This window comes from Macrobrachium nipponense, chromosome 20 (assembly GCF_015104395.2).
Source record: "Macrobrachium nipponense isolate FS-2020 chromosome 20, ASM1510439v2, whole genome shotgun sequence".
NCBI classification, from domain to species: domain Eukaryota; kingdom Metazoa; phylum Arthropoda; class Malacostraca; order Decapoda; family Palaemonidae; genus Macrobrachium; species Macrobrachium nipponense.
The window spans coordinates 29,000,173-29,017,621 of record NC_061089.1 but is presented as its reverse complement, the minus strand read 5'-3'; the positions used below and the strand labels follow the sequence as shown (position 1 = coordinate 29,017,621).

The 17,449-nt window shown below is 36.8% G+C and overlaps 1 pseudogene; it reads left to right on the top strand.

The window, feature by feature from the left end:
• Window positions 1-429: 429 nt before the first annotated feature.
• LOC135219900 (uncharacterized) lies at window positions 430-1,391 on the top strand (annotated as a pseudogene).
• Window positions 1,392-17,449: the final 16,058 nt, after the last annotated feature.

The following is a 17,449-nucleotide window of genomic DNA, read 5'->3' as shown; positions in this document are numbered from 1 at the left end:
GGGTAGGCTATCCTTACACAGAGTTATCTAAGCCTAGCTACTATAGCCTACCAGAATTCTTAGGCTACAAGCTAAAAACTACACTAGCCTACCGTAAATAAGTTGTTTCTTGGGGTGCTGCTTTGGCTGGTTATCTACATGTCACGAATCTACTTTGGTTTCCAAGAAAGGCTTGTTGTGTCGTTTGTTATAACAATTTAACTACCTAATTTCCTAAGTAACAAGCTAGATTGCTACCTAATGTCCAAAGTAACAATCCAGCTTGCTACCTAATTTCCTAATTAGTTAACGAGATAGATTACTGTATAGTTTGTTAAAAAAAAATAAACCAGTCCTTTACAATTTTTATATTTAGTAGGCTTCTATATTTCATTTTAAATATTTCAGTCAGTAGCAAAGCCCTGAAGATGCTCGCAAAGGAATTCAACAATGAAATCAGTGACGAATCCAAGACTGGCATTTTTAAGAAGATGTGGTCTTTCAGATGAAGAACAAAGTGTTTCACCATGTCATCGATGTAGTGGAGAGATGAAGGACACTCGAAATAGCGAATTTATGCCCGTCCTTCGTTGCAGAAACCGTGGATGTCAAACTTCTCGTTCCGTTCGCAAAGGCAATGCATTTTTTCACTTCACAGATTTGAATAACAAAGTAAATTGCAAGCTTTCTCTTTGCCAAATTTTAGAACTTATGTTTTATTTTATAGAAGACCTCTCCTACCATCAGGTTCAAGGTTTAACTGGTAGAGGTACTGAAGCAATATGTGATTGGTTTACCATGTGCCGCAAAGTGTGTACAGTGATTGTTTCTGTCCAGAATCGCGGTCAATTGATAGGTACTGAAGAAGAACCCGTACAAATCGATGAAGCACGCTTTGCAGGAAGGCGAAAATACAATAGAGGTCGAATGTTGCAAGGTGACCAAGCTCCCAATTCAACTGACAGTGACGCTGAAGTGAACAATAACCGCGACCATGGAAGACGAATAGACGGTCCGTGGGTGTTTGGTTTGAAGAAGGGTTCGGACTGCCGATATTTTTACGTTCAAAGAAGAGACCGGACACTTCAACCAATCATTCAGAGAGAAGTCGCTGAAGATTCAATCATTCATTCTGACGAATGGCCGGCGTTCTCTAATTTAAACCAACTCAATTTCCGTCATTTTACCGTAAACCATCAGCAGAATTACGTCGATCTTAACACTGGAGCACATACACAAGCCATTGAAAGATCATGGCTTGATGCACAGGTTCGTATACTGAAAAAATGAGAGGCTGCAATCAAAGAACTTTTCAATCTCACCTTGACTACTGGTGTTGGCGGATGCGGAGAAAAGAAGCTCCTGACCTCTTTTTAGCATTTTTAGCCGATGTGCGTGCTGTGTATCGCTAGAATATTTTTTATATTTTGATTTTTTTATATAATGTAGATTTTAACCTAAAATGAAAATAAAAATAAAATTTTTAGTTTTAAATTCTTCATTTTAACTAGTTCTCTATGATATTTTGTATACTATAATGTAAATATTAGACTAAAATGAAAATAAACGAATCTTTATTTTTATTTTACGTTTCTTTCTATGTGATATATATAAGCTATAATTTAAAAAAATAAAAACATTGTTTTATTCAGACAAAACTGACGGTGAATATTTGATTTTGTACGTTGTAGATATTTTTGACAGTAGAATCCAACAAGCCAAAATTGATTTGTACGTTGCAGATATTTTGACCATAGATAAACAAGCCAAAATTGAATTTTGTACGTTGTAGATATTTTGACCGTAGATAACAAGCCAAAATTGAATTGTACGGGTGTAGATATTTTTTTTGACAGTAGTAGTAACAAGCCTATTGAATTTGTAACGTTTGTAGATATTTTGACGGTGTAGATACGAGCTTTGCAAAGCAGCACCGTTTCCTGGTTTCAGCCTTAAGCACCCTTCCAGGTTCGGCAACTTCCAGTTTACGTGCAAAGTTGGGGTAAAACTACAATAGTTGCCCTCTTGGAGCTCCTAATTGCCACTTGTCGACTGGGCCAGGTTCTTCATACAAAAATAGGGCATTTGAAAAAATAGACCCAACCTTTCGTACCTAACCGTTAGGTCCTGACCTAACAAGATCTTACCTACCTAACTTAACTTAGGGAGCCGTGCCCTGACATGGCCGGGGGTGGGGGGAGGGGTTAACCTTTCCGGTCGGCGACTGACGGGAGCCGACTTACGATTCAGAATTTCAATGGACAATTACTTAAATATTGTTATAGGTATTTAATTTTCGTATGAAACATGGAGTTTCTCTGTGACAAGTTTTGCAAGGTGTTCTTCAGTTACAATCACAATCTTTGAACATATCCATTTATGAGTTTCTAACGTACCTGAAGAGATCTACTTTCAAGTGAATAGTCAATTTACTCACCAAAATAGCTAACACAAGTTCATATATTTTACCGAACATAAAACAGCTTCTTTTCGAGGTATTTTGTCCTCCTGACACCCAACCAGTGCTGCCAAGTCCGCGATTGAAATTTTCCCTAAATTCATTCTCAAAAATTTCCCTGTTTTGCATAAAAATTCCGTCATTCACGTACACACATACTATGGGTATATATGTGTGTGCATTGGGTGTAAATACCGTTCATACATTAGTTATATATAGGAAGTTCCACTTACCTTTTCCTTTGAATGTTTGAACTTTCATACATCAAGTCTTCTATAAATCCATGTATAACTACTTAATTTTCATCATACATTTCTTCACCCATAAGGTTAGTATGTTTTTCTGTGATTTTAAATGATGACGATGATGAGTCGTCAAATGTTCTTTTAGGTGCAGCATTCCAATCAAACTTGAAGTGTTCAAGGAAATTCTCTGTTTCGTTTTCATTAAATTTATTTGTGAAAACACCCTCTCCACATACGCACTCGAGTGTGGGAGACACCGCAAACGTGTTAGAAATTTTCCTAAGAGAGGAAATAAAGGAGGATCGTCGCCATTTTCATTTCCTTCACTGCTTTCCAAAAGCTCCATGCGCTTTTATCTCTCTCCAACTTTAGGGAAGTGTTTCTTAACAAACGCCATTCCTTTATCTAAGACAATTACATTTATCTGAGGAACTAGATTGTGGAAATGACTTGTTAAAGGGGCAATGGACTAGCAGGTATTTTCTTGATATACTGTAGGAAAAATGTGCATATCTTTGAATAAAATAAGTTAGTAATCCTGTAATAATGATTTAGCATTTTACTTATGCTAATTGTAATTTTTGAAGATTTTCCCTTAATATTAAAAAATTCCCTGTTGTCGTCTTAGAAATTCCCTGTTTTCAAGATTTTTGCATTTTCCTCCCTGCCTCCCAGTTGGCTTAAAAATTTCCCTGTACTGGCAGCACTGCCTGACCTAACAACAAAACGCCACTGTCGACAGCTAAAATAACTACAAAAAAGCTTTAAATAGTAGTAACTGACAACTATTTTGTTTACAGCTACGATTAAATCTCCGATTTTATGTAAAATGTAAGCAATTAACGAAAATAATATAATGTAAAGTTTTAAAATGTATTCTAATTCTCTCTGACTTAAAAGAGTTTTCATTGATGTGAAAAAAATTGCCCAAATAAATAAAAACAAATAAAAAGGACATGGCAACTATTAAAATTCATGACTTTTGTAATGCGTAACTATTGTCTAAGCTTTAAAATTTTAGTACAAATAAAAAATTTATTATATGTATAGCTAAAAATAGGACAAAAATACAAGGAGACTTACGTTTTATATATAGTAATTACTAGTAATGTGTAAATCAATTAACAATGATAAATGTTAAAGGTCTTTTGCTACAGACGTCTGGTAAACCTAGCAGTCCTGACAACAACTAAAAGTTGACGTGAGGTGAAAAGTAAAATAAGATGTTATATTTGGAAATTATTAAACCGAAAAGATAAATGCATTGTATTGTATATGATTAAATTTTCATAAATATTACACACTAAGATGTTGGAATTTACAAAGAAAATGCATATTTCTGGACCCATTTGTAAAGTCTTCTTGTAAAATGAAGTGTAGACATCGTTAAGTGGGAAACACCTAAAATGATAATAAAATTACACCGAAATAATTACGCAGAAAATGGAATAAACACGTTTGGAATGTATGGTATTTCTAAACAAATATATTCAATATATTCTCTAACCCTATATGCAAGCCAAAAACCCCAATACTTAAAGCTTTCTTTTAGCAAAAGAATGAAAACACTGTAATTGGCAACTTATAGCGAATACATAAGATATTCTCTGTGATTCTAGGAGTCATATTTAAAATTTCTCTCTGTTTAATAAATGGTATAATTAGGAAATATATACTAACGCATTAGCTATTATGGGTAGTCATGGGAGCTACGGGAATTACTTTGACAGTTATTAGGTAAAATGAAAACTAGATAACCACAAATTTGAACGCTTTTGATATAAGATCATTTACAGCCAAAAGAAAAACAAGGTAAGATCAAATAAAACTAAAATTGACTATAGTGGCAATATTACATTGAAACTTTAAATGTGGACTTTTAACTTTTAACGGTTACAACTTTCTTCCATTCCTAATTTAGGCCTGTTCCCCTGCAAGAATATCGTCTTGTCAGCCGAGCATTGACATAAAAGGACTATTGTCTTTACTTTCCGAAAAGCCCAATAAAAAATTATTTTAATATAAACGAATAAAAATGATTAGAAATATAATTTCCAAAAATCCTAATGGCCAATAATATCGTATTTCACTAAAAAACAAATAAAATGTGAGGTTTTTTAGTACGACAGTTTTGGCAACACAAACAATACAGCCGAACTCTTGAGAAGGAAAAGAAACAAATGCATAACTGTTTGAAATAAGCAAAAACAATGAGATACTACATGGGCTATTATTCAATAAAGTAATGAAATGAAACAAACTTGTGCATACATTACATAACATCAGTAAAATTAAGGAACTTTGGAGCTGGTTAGTATCTCATAAGATAGCAAGACCTATCATTTTTCTGTGGGGTTGAAGTAGGCATAGGCCTAGCAGCCCACCTAATATCTTCTGAAAACACCTTCTTGTAAAGGAAAACTTGTAGTACTAAGCTCTAAACATTGGAAATTGGTGCCATAGGAAGTGCTGGTGGTTTTGAGTAAATAGAATGTATCTTGAGGCAGAGGAGTGCCTGGAGAAGTTTCGTGGATCTCTCTGTAAGAAAAATATGCCTTCAATGGACAACAGCCTCTTCCTCCTACTGTGTGATACTGCAGACCGATAATGATAACATCCTCACTTGTTGTGTACTTCACTTTCACTTTGTTTGGTTTTATGTATAACCCTCCACAGGGATGATTCCCTCCCTGGCGGGCCCTTGTACTTTTTCAAAATAAGTTGCGTCCTAATTTTTATCATATTCTTTTAGCGTTTTCTCGTCAGTATTGTAGCTCGTTCAGAATAGGCGAGTCTTGAGTCTTTTTAAAATTTACTTTCTTCTTGTATGATCTTCACTTCAGACTTCAGGCGATATTTTGTTGTATAATCTAGTTGTTCTAGGTTCAAATAGCTTATATGCTTCACTTCATTTCAGGTCTAAAGAATCTTTAGCAGTTTTCTTTTGTCTTTAGTAATTTAGCATAACTTTTGTCTATGTTTGTCATGGTCTTTACATATTTATCAACAATGTCAATTTTGTTATGAATTTCATCCATGTTGATCATTACATCACTAGATTTCTGAGCCGAATCCTGAATCAACTTTGTTAATATCTGTCTACTTTTATTTCTTCAAGGTCATCTTCAATGAGTTTTTTTGTGTGGTCTTTGTTCAGGCCTCTTGCAATTGTCACTCCGAAGTTTGGGTGTGTATTTGTCAATACATGAACATCTGTAGTGGAGTCAATCCAAATCCTCGATTTAGATTGACTCGTCCTCATCTAGTACTTTCTCTAGTTTTCCATCTCTACGTGCTGCTTCAATAATTATGAGATAATGTTTGTATGAAAGTCTGATTTTTCCTCTGCTCGATTTAATTGCTACAGTACTTTTCTCTTTTTCCTTCCTCTTCTTCGTACACATTTTGAACATTGCGCAATATCGGCACTTGCACTTTACAAACATGTCCTACTCGCACAACCGCTACTAGAATACTCGGGAAGTCGCTATCTGGCTGAGGTATTGGGTTTGATTTTATTTCAGATCCATGCACGCTTTCTTTCACTGCTATGTACATTATGAACAATGAATTCAAAACCTTTCATTCCCAAAACTATTGTGATTCCGGTAAATTTCTACAATGTATGAAGTCACCCATAAAATTTACATTTTCTTTAAAGTCCATGATTATGTTCATTTTCTATGATGTTACAGTAAGGGATAACGAAAGATAATGATCATTCGTATTTTATATAATAACTGTGATTCGTGCTGTTTAAAGCCTTAGTTGCCTATGTCGATTCCAAAAGTGTAAATTAAACTTTCTATACCATTCAATATATTACCATGATTATGGACCACTTTCCGGCAAAGTCTCGTACGGTAAAAGACCACGCAGTTTAATATAAACCAACCAACAAACAACACTGTTTCTGAAAAACAAAATCAGAATAAAATTCTACTTTAAACCATTATCGCATTTTGGACTTCAATGTATCATTTCAACATGTTTCTAATATTTGTTTTAAACGTTTCTGATGTTAGTTCCATTAGCAAAGGGCCTAAAATCCGCACTAAGCTAAGGTACCAGGTCGAGTAGATTGGATATTAGTCTGAAAACATTCCATCAATTTGCCTTATTCTGAATCGAAATTATCTGTGGGATTAAGTTCCGTGTGCTTCACTCGTTTTGTGTTTCCCCCCAAATTATAGGGTATAAGGATGAAGTCAGCTATCTATAAAAGAATTCGTATGCTAACGAAACGAATGTCAGAAACATTCAAACCACACACAAAAACACAGAAAAATTATATTTTTAAGTACAAAAGGCAATAACGTTTTGAGAGTGAAATGATGCCAAATTCAGAATGTAGCCTGTGATTAGTATCCATAAGTTGAAGAATAAAGAAATTAACTTTCTGTACAGCAAAAGCTACCAATAAAGCTCTGTACCTAAAGCAGACCAATAATGAGGACTCTCTCTCTCTCTCTCTCTCTCTCTCTCTCTCTCTCTCTCTCTCTCTCTCTCTCTCTCTCGGTATATAGGTGCCTTCGCTTTTGAATATAATGGAAATATGTACTTGTCGTAAATGAACTGAAACGTATCTTTGAACTTACATGGGTGGGCGAAGAGCATTGAAAATAGATTGATAAATGATTCTACAGCAAGAGTACAAAATAACTTTATCCCCTTTCTTAACTCAAAACCAGCTCAAATTTTGCAGGCAAAAGAGTGAGACAGAAAAAGCGCATACACACCTCTAAAAGAAAAGAACAAATACAAAAAAGTATCATAAATTGTTTATGTATATATATATATATATATATATATATATATATATATATATATATATAGTATATATATATCTATATGAAGCGGTGGTGTTTTGAAATAAAACCTGTTCTTATATATAGAATCCAGCTAATTTTCTTGATAATTATATTGGATTCACGCTGCCTATTAAAAACTGAGGTATTTGCGGTCCCATCTTCAGGGGATAAGGGAACGCCACATTCAAATCAATATCGTGTTTGCTCATCACCTTCCTCTCTCCTAAAATCCTTTTGCTTTGTATTGCCATAAATTAAAAAAAAAAAAAAAACAAATGACCAAATACCCAGATGCATCATCTTCGATGAAACCCGCAGACATTTTCATTATCTGTTTGCGATATATTTCCACAGTTTCGAGCACTCGGGTGTCACAAAAGCTTCAAGTAACCACTGTCCGAATGACTTTTGTCCCCGAAACGAATTAAAACCCACAAAGAGCGCAAAACCCATTAGCAAGGGCAAAACAGCCAAGTCACCGAATGTAAGTGACGAATGAATGAAGGTCGGGATGCGCAAGCAAGATCTAATGATGTCACTTAATGGACTTTCAAGCAACTCGAGAAAGGCTGTTTGTCTGGATAGGAGAAATGAACGTAATAATAATTACCCAAGATTTCAACCTCCTGTCAGCACTTAGGCGAAATAAATGGAGGAATTGTCACTCGTCTGGTGGTCCTTCTTTTAATGGGTGGGGTTTTCATCTCTCTCTCCATTGCAGTCAGTTGACTACGACTGTCTTTCCCATTTTGAACTTGGAGGCGATTTCGCGTCCCTTTAATTTTTTTTCTTTTAATTTCAAGTAGAAATTATATTCTTTTTCTGAGAGGATAACAATAATACACATCTCACTGAGGCTGCATCCAATTTCAGAATATTATTCACTGCAATCCCTGGTTGCTCTTTTGAAGTCTAATGTTAGACACTCAGAAGCAGTTTTCCATAACATGTACAAAGTACTGCTCCAGAAAGTTTTTTTTATTCAATATTACCTAAAATGTTTTAACAGAGCAAAAAGATGGTTTTATATTACTTTAGTTGTTATAAAACAGAGAGAGAGAGAGAGAGAGAGAGAGAGAGAGAGAGAGAGAGAGAGTTAAATTTTCCTGTTCTAACAGTGTAAAAAGTGTAAAAGGGTGGTTCACTATTACTCTCAATGTTATTAGAGAGAGAGAGAGAGAGGGAGAGAGAGAGAGAGGGGGAGAGGGGGGTGATGACAGACAGACAGAAGTAGGTGATAACTTCCACTCTTTTGTAAAAGGAGCCTCAACAACATTACTCAGGTCATACGAGCATCTGAATAGTTTAAAAAAGATGAACTGTCTTTTATTTTTTTATTTTTTTTACAGTACAGTAGTACTTGTAAATCTTTTTTAACAATAATGAGATTCAGTAACTGCGCAAGGAAGAATTTAAAACGTCCTGGATATTCACCTGCATGTTACCCCCAAGGAATTCCTGTGTCAGTCCAGTCTGACCTTAACTGTTCAGATTTTTGAGAATTTTAAAGTTCGCTCAGTCCTAAGCCTCATATTTTATATTTGCAAGGAGTTCTCTTCGCGTTGTACTCTTCGAAAATTGTAATGCTATTTATCAAATGGTGCAACTGTAAACTGTAACGAATAAAATAGTTATTTCTTTACTTTTTTCATTTTATTTTATTTTTGCAATGACTGCAGGTAAACCTTCACGTTAGAAGGGGCACCTTTCCTTACTTTAAAGGTTTTGTAGGATTGAACTAAATATAAAATTTAGGCCAAAGGCATTTCATTCTTTTTGTTAAAAGAGTTTCAGTCTCTCTCTCTCTCTCTCTCTCTCTCTCTCTCTCTCTCTCTCTCTCTCTCTCTCTCTCTCTCTCTCTCTTGCAAATTGGAACGAAGGTATTTTAAAGATGTGCACATTTCAACGTACGACGGTCACTGAAACTGGTTTAAGGCGCAGATTGAACTGTGATGTGTAAAATTTATAATAGCTATAATAGTTTCCTGTTTAAGAGAATGTTATGCCAATATTCTATTAATTAATTCTATCATAATAAACGCATGGTTCTATAAAACCCTGTTTTACATATTCTAGTAATTGGCTTGTCATGGATACTTTTTCGTAATGTAAATATTAGACCTGTTCCAGAAGATTTCTATTATGAAAGCATTCTTTAAAAAAAAAAATTGTTCAGCATGTGACCTAGCCGGGCTTCATGCACTTCATGGTAATGTTTGTAGTGTGTATTGTACACATCTACGTAAACACACACGAGAGACCTGTCTTTAACATTTCTCACTGTTCTTTAGTGCATTTTTATTACTTAAGTGAAGTCTTCAGATACGTTAAAAACCATAATAAGAGAGGATATATTGCGAGGTAAGTTAGGATCGCTCTCGACAGCTTTTCGCACACATCCAGAACGAATATCTATCTAAACGTTCGTGGAAAACTTCCTTACCTACTCGCTACAAGAGAACTCAAACACTGAGTGAAATCCTGACAATTATTTCTGAAAAATGAATTAAGCTACGCAGCACCTCACGAGTCAATTTCTTTTCCGCGCATTTTCTTCCATGACTGCAGTCGCCGAAGCTTATTTTTTTTTTACCTTCAGTAGCTCCCTACCTTAAAAGCGGCGTTGGTTACCTACAGTCATTTTCGAAAATCAACACAAAAAATGAAGTAAGAAAAAATACCTTAACACTGCGGAACACACCTTTACGGGCCTCTTCCTAAAATTAATGAGTTTGCTCGTTTAGCAGTAATAACGACCTCTTGAATGTCGTGTGTTTAGTCGGCTTGCAGTAATGACTGACCTCTGCAGATTAAGTCGGGGGGAGGGTGCGGCAAGGAGGCTGATGGGGGAGGGGAGGGTCAGGGGGGGATGTTGAAGAGCGATTATTTTCTTTAGGATGTTCGGCTACTTTTCAAATATTTTCGTTGGATTTGGTCCAGTGTTTGATGCCTAATCCTTTCCTGATGATTGTATTAAATGGTCAGAGATGGCCTATGTAACCAAGAGACGCTTAATGGCTTTAATGTATCGGGCGATAGTGAAGATGAGTCAAGCAAAATCTTGATAGGATCTCTCCCACTTATTTTAGTTCAGATGGAAACCGCTAGAGGACTGGATGGTAGCGCATCCCTCAAGTATCTGTAATGTGTCCATCACAAGCGAATATAACCACTAATCAGTACCCATAAATGACTTAATGACTTTGTTCTATAATTCTCTGTCGATGAGCTCACCGGTCGGGCGATCCAGAGGTGGAAAGCTAAAGACCAAGTCTACGGCAAATCCTTCCTCAGATGCAGTTTGGTATGACACCATGCTTGGCACTAGGTGAAAGGAATACGTTCTACTCTATTGTTTAGTGGCGTTAAACAAGCTGCCTTGTTTCCTTAATGATGAATGAAGTAATATCATCATCCGTAAAGACACCTTCGTCCAAAAAGAATTCTTCAGCTTAGCTTTTTTTTTTTTTTTTTTTTTTTGCTCTGTTTTTTTAAAATGTATTCTGTTTCTGTTCAGTGGATTGGCGGCGTCCTTTATTCAGTATAAATATCTGTAACCTCTTCCTGACGATTGTTTTTAATAGGAAATAAGGAAAACCAGCATGCACAGATTTAAATTTGCACATGCGAATACTACATTCACAAAACATTTGTGGAAAAGTTTTCAGTAACGTGGCTGCGTACAGCTCTTCTAAATTATAACCCTTTTACTAAAGCCACCCATTTACGTTAATTGTGAACATTAAATGGCCTTGGATATATTTATCAATACACATTCAAATGCATCAGTCTTATCTTGATGACAACCTGAAGTGACAGGTAGTGAGTCCAAGAAAATCCTCCTGAATATCAATTCCTGTGTGACATGATCGGTCAATAAACGGTGGACTGTATCTGGTCCTCCTACGATAACTAATGGTAGTGATTCAGAAAATCTGTAGGGTTTTTGTAGCAGTTCTGAAATGCCTGATACTCCCGAGAAAGAAAGGATTTTGAAAATAATCCACGGCAAATCAAGCCTGTCACACAAACAACAAGCAGTTGGCAGCCAAAGGACAGAGCATTAAAATACTTCTTGGTGGCTCGATCTTAATTGCAGATTTCGACGTTGACAACATGCAAAGATAGGAAGCCACAGTGAGTTGATGAATGTCGAAGCTGCTCGCCCCAAAATCTCTACTCGATAGCAAGAGAGAGAGAGAGAGAGAGAGAGAGAGAGAGAGAGAGAGAGAGAGAGAGAGAGAGAGAGAGAAGGGGTTGTGATTGATCCCAAAGGAAACTATAACCTACCTTATGAAAGAATTGAAATTACAAGCCGCTCGGTAAAGTAGAAGATGGTGGGAAATGAACGGTCATAAAACCGAGCAGTGTGTTGATTACTGATATCCACAGGCTGGAAACACGTGTACAAGGCTACCTGAGTGGTGGTAAGAATCTCTACTTTAGTTTTGAACAGTGAACGAAATTGTACGTATTAAGGAAAAATAATACTGATAGCAGAAGATATCAGGAGCTTGACGAGCCGTCTTGTATTTCGTTATCTATGGATGTGCTGTTTATCTATGTATAACTGGAAAAAATTGGCGTATAAGTTACTGCAGCTAGCATGGAAAAGAGAATCGAGCCTCAGACCAAAATGTTCAATTGATATTCTCAAATTTAGTGAAGCATGAATAATCTGCTGACTCAACATACAAAGACAGAAACAAACATAGCTATTTATTGTTCTGTTTCGTGGAAACGTTTTACTTTATAATACTGACTTATGCGTGTTTTCCACTTAGAACTGATAGAGATTCATGAAATCAAAGACAAACGCTGTCGACCGCAGTCTGAATTGCTTACTGGTGACTGTTTTCATCTTTTATTTATAATTAATTTCCTCTGATTAGCACCAGTCATTTTCCTCGCAAAAGTCCATTCGTGACTTGAGCCAATCTAATCCCAAAGTGGAGATTCTAAAATAGCCATAACCCCAGTTTTGTTACTCGGCTAAGGGAGGTGGAAGAACCCATAAAGAATCTCTATAATTTCTTGGAAGGGATGCTCCTCTTTTTATTATAAAGGAAAGCGCAAATCACTACTCCGAGACTTTTACAGCCTTTGTAATGCCATAATTGTACCCGGTTTCACAAAATAATTTGGGTATTTAAGGGGCATTTGAATACCAAATGCCACTCGCCGCTTGAGCCCCAGTGAGTTCTCAGTGTACATTTGACCCTTTCGTTACGTTCCAGTCACAGCTCGGAGGCCGCTCTTCTTCTTCTTCCTCCTCCTCTCGCGGTTTTTTGTTCGTCTTTTGTTGTTCAAATGTGACGTTCTATCCGATGTTTCTCGTGTTTCATTGCGCACTTCGACCGTTATGTAATTTGGCAGCCCTTTGGATGGGGTACCTTCGTTTTCGCAGTAATAAGCATCAGCTTTTCAGTCAATTCATATATACATGCTCCCAGAATACAGTCAGTCTATCTCGATGGATGCATTGAAATGTGTCTAATTATAATGGTGCACAACTGAGTTGTCAAGTGTTGTCATAAAATTAATTTCAGATTAAATGGTCATTACAATGGCCAATCATTATTCACGGATATCAAGGGCAAATTTTTTCTCAAGAAATTTGAACATCTTCCGTTGTCATCAGTCATCTTCAAAAGACAGAAGCCTATAAAAAACGATTCTTTTAGCTACCTTGTTACAGGGCTTCTGCACAGATGAACTATAGCTCTTACCGCAAAATTATGAAATAGCAATACTGTACATTATATCATCACGTACAAACGACAACCATACTGTTTAATACAGGTGGCTGACAAAGACAGTGAGGGAGAAAGAGAGAAATTAACATTACTACATCTGCGGACCTCAGCAACAAACTATTAGGCATGAAGTGGATGCCATGATATTCAGTTGGTGCAAAAGCTGCTTGATTGTGCCCGAATTGTGCAAAATCGAAAGCAAAGACAACTAGACCACATGAACTTGAATATGTCACCATTTCGAATCCAGCGGACTTAACATCGAAGCCAAACATCTAATAATCATTAGTGAATCACCTCTGGGGTCTCTTGCGAGATTCACGACGCACTGCGTCAGTTTCAACGTCCGTGCATTACGTACAGTGCAGAAGGAAGCTGCTACTGGAGCTTTACCTCATAGGCAAATTTCACCTTCTGCCGAAAGTAGTGTGGTATTTTTCCTACTTTTTAGCAGAGAGGGTACCATTCTCTCTCTCTCTCTCTCTCTCTCTCTCTCTCTCTCTCTCTCTCTCGTCCGATTGCATAGCTTGAGTGAAATGATCAGGCGCCTTTAAATCGCAGGAGTGCAAAGTAATTCACTCCCAGAGCGTCACCCTCACCCCGATTCGACTTAACCTCAGAGCGGCACAGTAAAAGCAAGGGAGTCTGCGGTTGGCCTAATTGAGTTAATATTATGGTCTCTGATTCTCTTGCCGACCGATTACCACCCTCACCGCCTCCTTCAGATCTTTTGCGCCTGCCGATCGCCGTTTCCCACAACTCTTCGTCGATCGTCGAACAGTTCGGCTATCGCTGGCAGTACTGCTGCTGCGATTGCACGCAGGAGTCCACCACTTGACGCCAAAATGGAGCAAGGTAAAATCTCATAGGTCTTGATTGTGGTTTTGGGATTACGAGAGGCTAAACAGAACAACTCATAACATAGAGAGAGAGAGAGAGAGAGAGAGAGAGAGAGAGAGAGAGAGAGAGAGAGAGAGAGCACGCTGTTCACAGCAGAGCAGGAGGACGACCCATCCCCTGCATAATGGAAGGGTCGGCTACGTTCGCTAACCACTTATTACCCCCGTGGCTTCGACAACTCATTCCGGGACTAGAGGAGAACGATCAATTTTCCCGTTGGTTTTCGTTCTCAGACCTCCTTGTCTTGATGTCGAAGAACTACCGGTATAGGTAAAACTTTTTTTTCTTTCTTTTTTTTATAAGGCGAAGCGAATATACAGCTGGGAAGCTGGAATCAGAGGGGCGTCCAGGTTGGAGGACCACTGGGGCCGAGGGATGAAAAGTCTGAAAAATGAAAGCTATGGGATCAACAGACGACTGATCCATGTAGAGACAAATTAAAAGATTAAAAGGCAAAAAAACTTGAGAAAATGCCAGCACTCATAAAAAAAAGAAAAAAGAAAAATAAAAGAGACAGACAGACGGACGGACACTGACACAAAGCAATATATAGTGTTATATTTCACTTTGGTTGCGTATGAGCAGTAGAGTTTTATTAACCCAAGTTACCAGTAATTACATTCCCAGTCCGGTGTATATCTTACCTGGGATATCCATTAATTGGTGGTTGGAGGTCTTTAGTGACTGTTCTTCAACAAAATTACGATCGTCGATGAATCTTTACCTGCAAATATCACACACCTGTGGAACACTCTAGCTGTGGTAATTATCAATTTAATTGTACATTTGTCTATGAGAGCTGCACGTCTTTATCTTATCTTTTAAATCTGAGAGAGAGAGAGAGAGAGAGAGAGAGAGAGAGAGAGAGGTGGGTGGTGGCTGGTTTAGTTTAAGCTGGCCTTATGCCAGAATGGGCCCTGGTGTGGACCTTCGGACTCGGCCCAACCGAGAAGCAGGAAGACAGTGAGCATGAGGGACGGAGAGAGGGACAGAGTTGGGGGGCAGGCATGTGAAATCTCTCTCTCTCTCTCTCTCTCTCTCTCTCTCTCTCTCTCTCTCTCTCTCTGATAATTGTAGGTGCTAAATCCCTTCTCTTCAATCATGTTACGCCTAACTGATTTGAGTATTCGTGGCAGTACTTGTAGCTTTTGAGCCATTTCAGGTCTCGCGTTTTTTTCCTTTTCTTTATGCCGCCGGGGGAGGGGAGAGGGTGGGCTGCCGGTTGCCGAGTAGTGACCAAATAACCGATGTTCCCGGACATTTGTCTGTGCCGCAGCAATTTTGATATAGCTTCCACTGTTTTTTTTTTTTTTTTTTTTTTTTTTTTTTTTGGGGGGGGGTTGGTTTGAATTCTCTTGCTGGAGGTTTAACTTAAGCACAAGCTTTGTAGACGAACTAAAATTCTGACTTTATTTTCTTATAATGGAATCAGTTACCACATCAATTTGCATCAGTATTTTAATCCTTCTTTTACCCCCGAAGGATATTTGAAATGGGCTTAATTTGCGCTCACAAAATTATCTTTCTTTGTGATAACGTGTAAAAAATACCATCGTATTTTATAATAGTTTTCCATGGAACTTCATATTTTGCTTTTCATTTGGTCTTATTACGGTTTCTAAGACCAGTTTTAAATGAAATTTTCCAAAATGTGCAGGATTTTGATGGTGGTGCTAATTGCTCTTGCTGGAATTTTCTTCATTTTGTAATATATTAGTTTTTATGCTTCTATACAATAATTTTTACACATTTTTTCGATGCTCTTGAGTCTAGACTATTCTTATGATTAATCTTTTTTCATCCCCTCTTGAGGTCTCGCCTGCTGTTTTCATTATTAATTTTCAAAGAATCATAAAGACTTGTTTTAAATAGCTAAATGAAATGTGTTTCACAAGTTTCATCATGCCAGCATTTTTCGATTTATTTTATAATGTCAGACTTTTTAGGACTTCCTGAATTTCCGTTTTTTTTAATCGTATACTGCATTCCAGACAGTCTTTTTCGATCATTAAATGCTTTACATGTATATTGTTTGTAAATTAGAGTTTAGTATTCGAATAAGTTTGATAATAGTGGTCCTCTTGTTAGGAAGTTAATTGGTTTTCTGCAAGTGTTTATGCTATCTTATAGAACTAACTTCCTTTATTCATCTTCACTTATTTCTGATCTACTTAACTGAACAAACTTCTTCCCCATGACATTCCTCGATTCTCTTAACGGGCTTATGATCTGAATTTTCTTTAAATCTCTTATAAGAGAAATCTCCTATCAGCTTCGATATTCATGATAAGGTAACGTCCTTTCTATTTGTTTTGTATGTTAATTTCTGTTGTCTTTTATGAAAACAAATCTGTCGTTTTAGATCATAATTATTTTTTTAACAGGTTATTTCACGTGGAACACTGTAGGCTTTATCGAAGGGTGTTTGCAGCGTTCCTTTGGCCCCTAGTCGCTGCTAGTTTTTGGCCAAAATTTTTACTTTACCTCCACTCACCCTTACGTTCTTCAGCCTCGCTATCCAACACCTCTAACACTTACTTTTCATTACAATTGTGGGGTTTCCCCTGTTTCACCTTTAGATCCTCGTATTTCATCTTGATTTCTGCATCCTTTATCTTGCTGTCCAACCACTCGAAGTCCCTCTTTTCACTGTCTTATGCGCTTAAGGTAGGAAATGACAAGTGCTTGGCCTGAAAGGCTCAGTTTCTTAAACGAATGAATATTCATTGTGACAGTAAGTTTCCCTGTGAAAAGATGATATCCCCAACGTAATGAGTAACAGGATTTTTTTGTTCTCAAGAAGAGAAGGGCTTCGAGTACGGGCATATAAACAGTCGTAAGTTCCCGGTGCTATTCGTGCGACTGCCGGGCCAATCATAATAATAATAATAATAATAATAATAATAATAATAATAATAATAATAATAATAATAATAATAATAATAATAAATTAAAAATACTCATAGGAGCACGAGTCTTCAAATGGAGAAACAAATCTACAGTTATGTAAATGTACATAAACTTAAATTTAAAACTTTAAGGATATCTTTCGGGAATCTGTGGAATTGTTTCTCCAATAATAATAATAATAATAATAATAATAATAATAATAATAATAATAATAATAATAATAGGAATCAAGATCCTCTAAATTTCTCTTATTTTTGTTCTTACATCATTCGGTTGTATCCCATTTAAAAACTCTTATATTCCCCCCCCCTCCCCTTTATTCTAAATCTCTTCCCAATATTCCTTTTGCAGATTCGTTGATGCCTTTGACCACCAGGGGACGAAAAGACA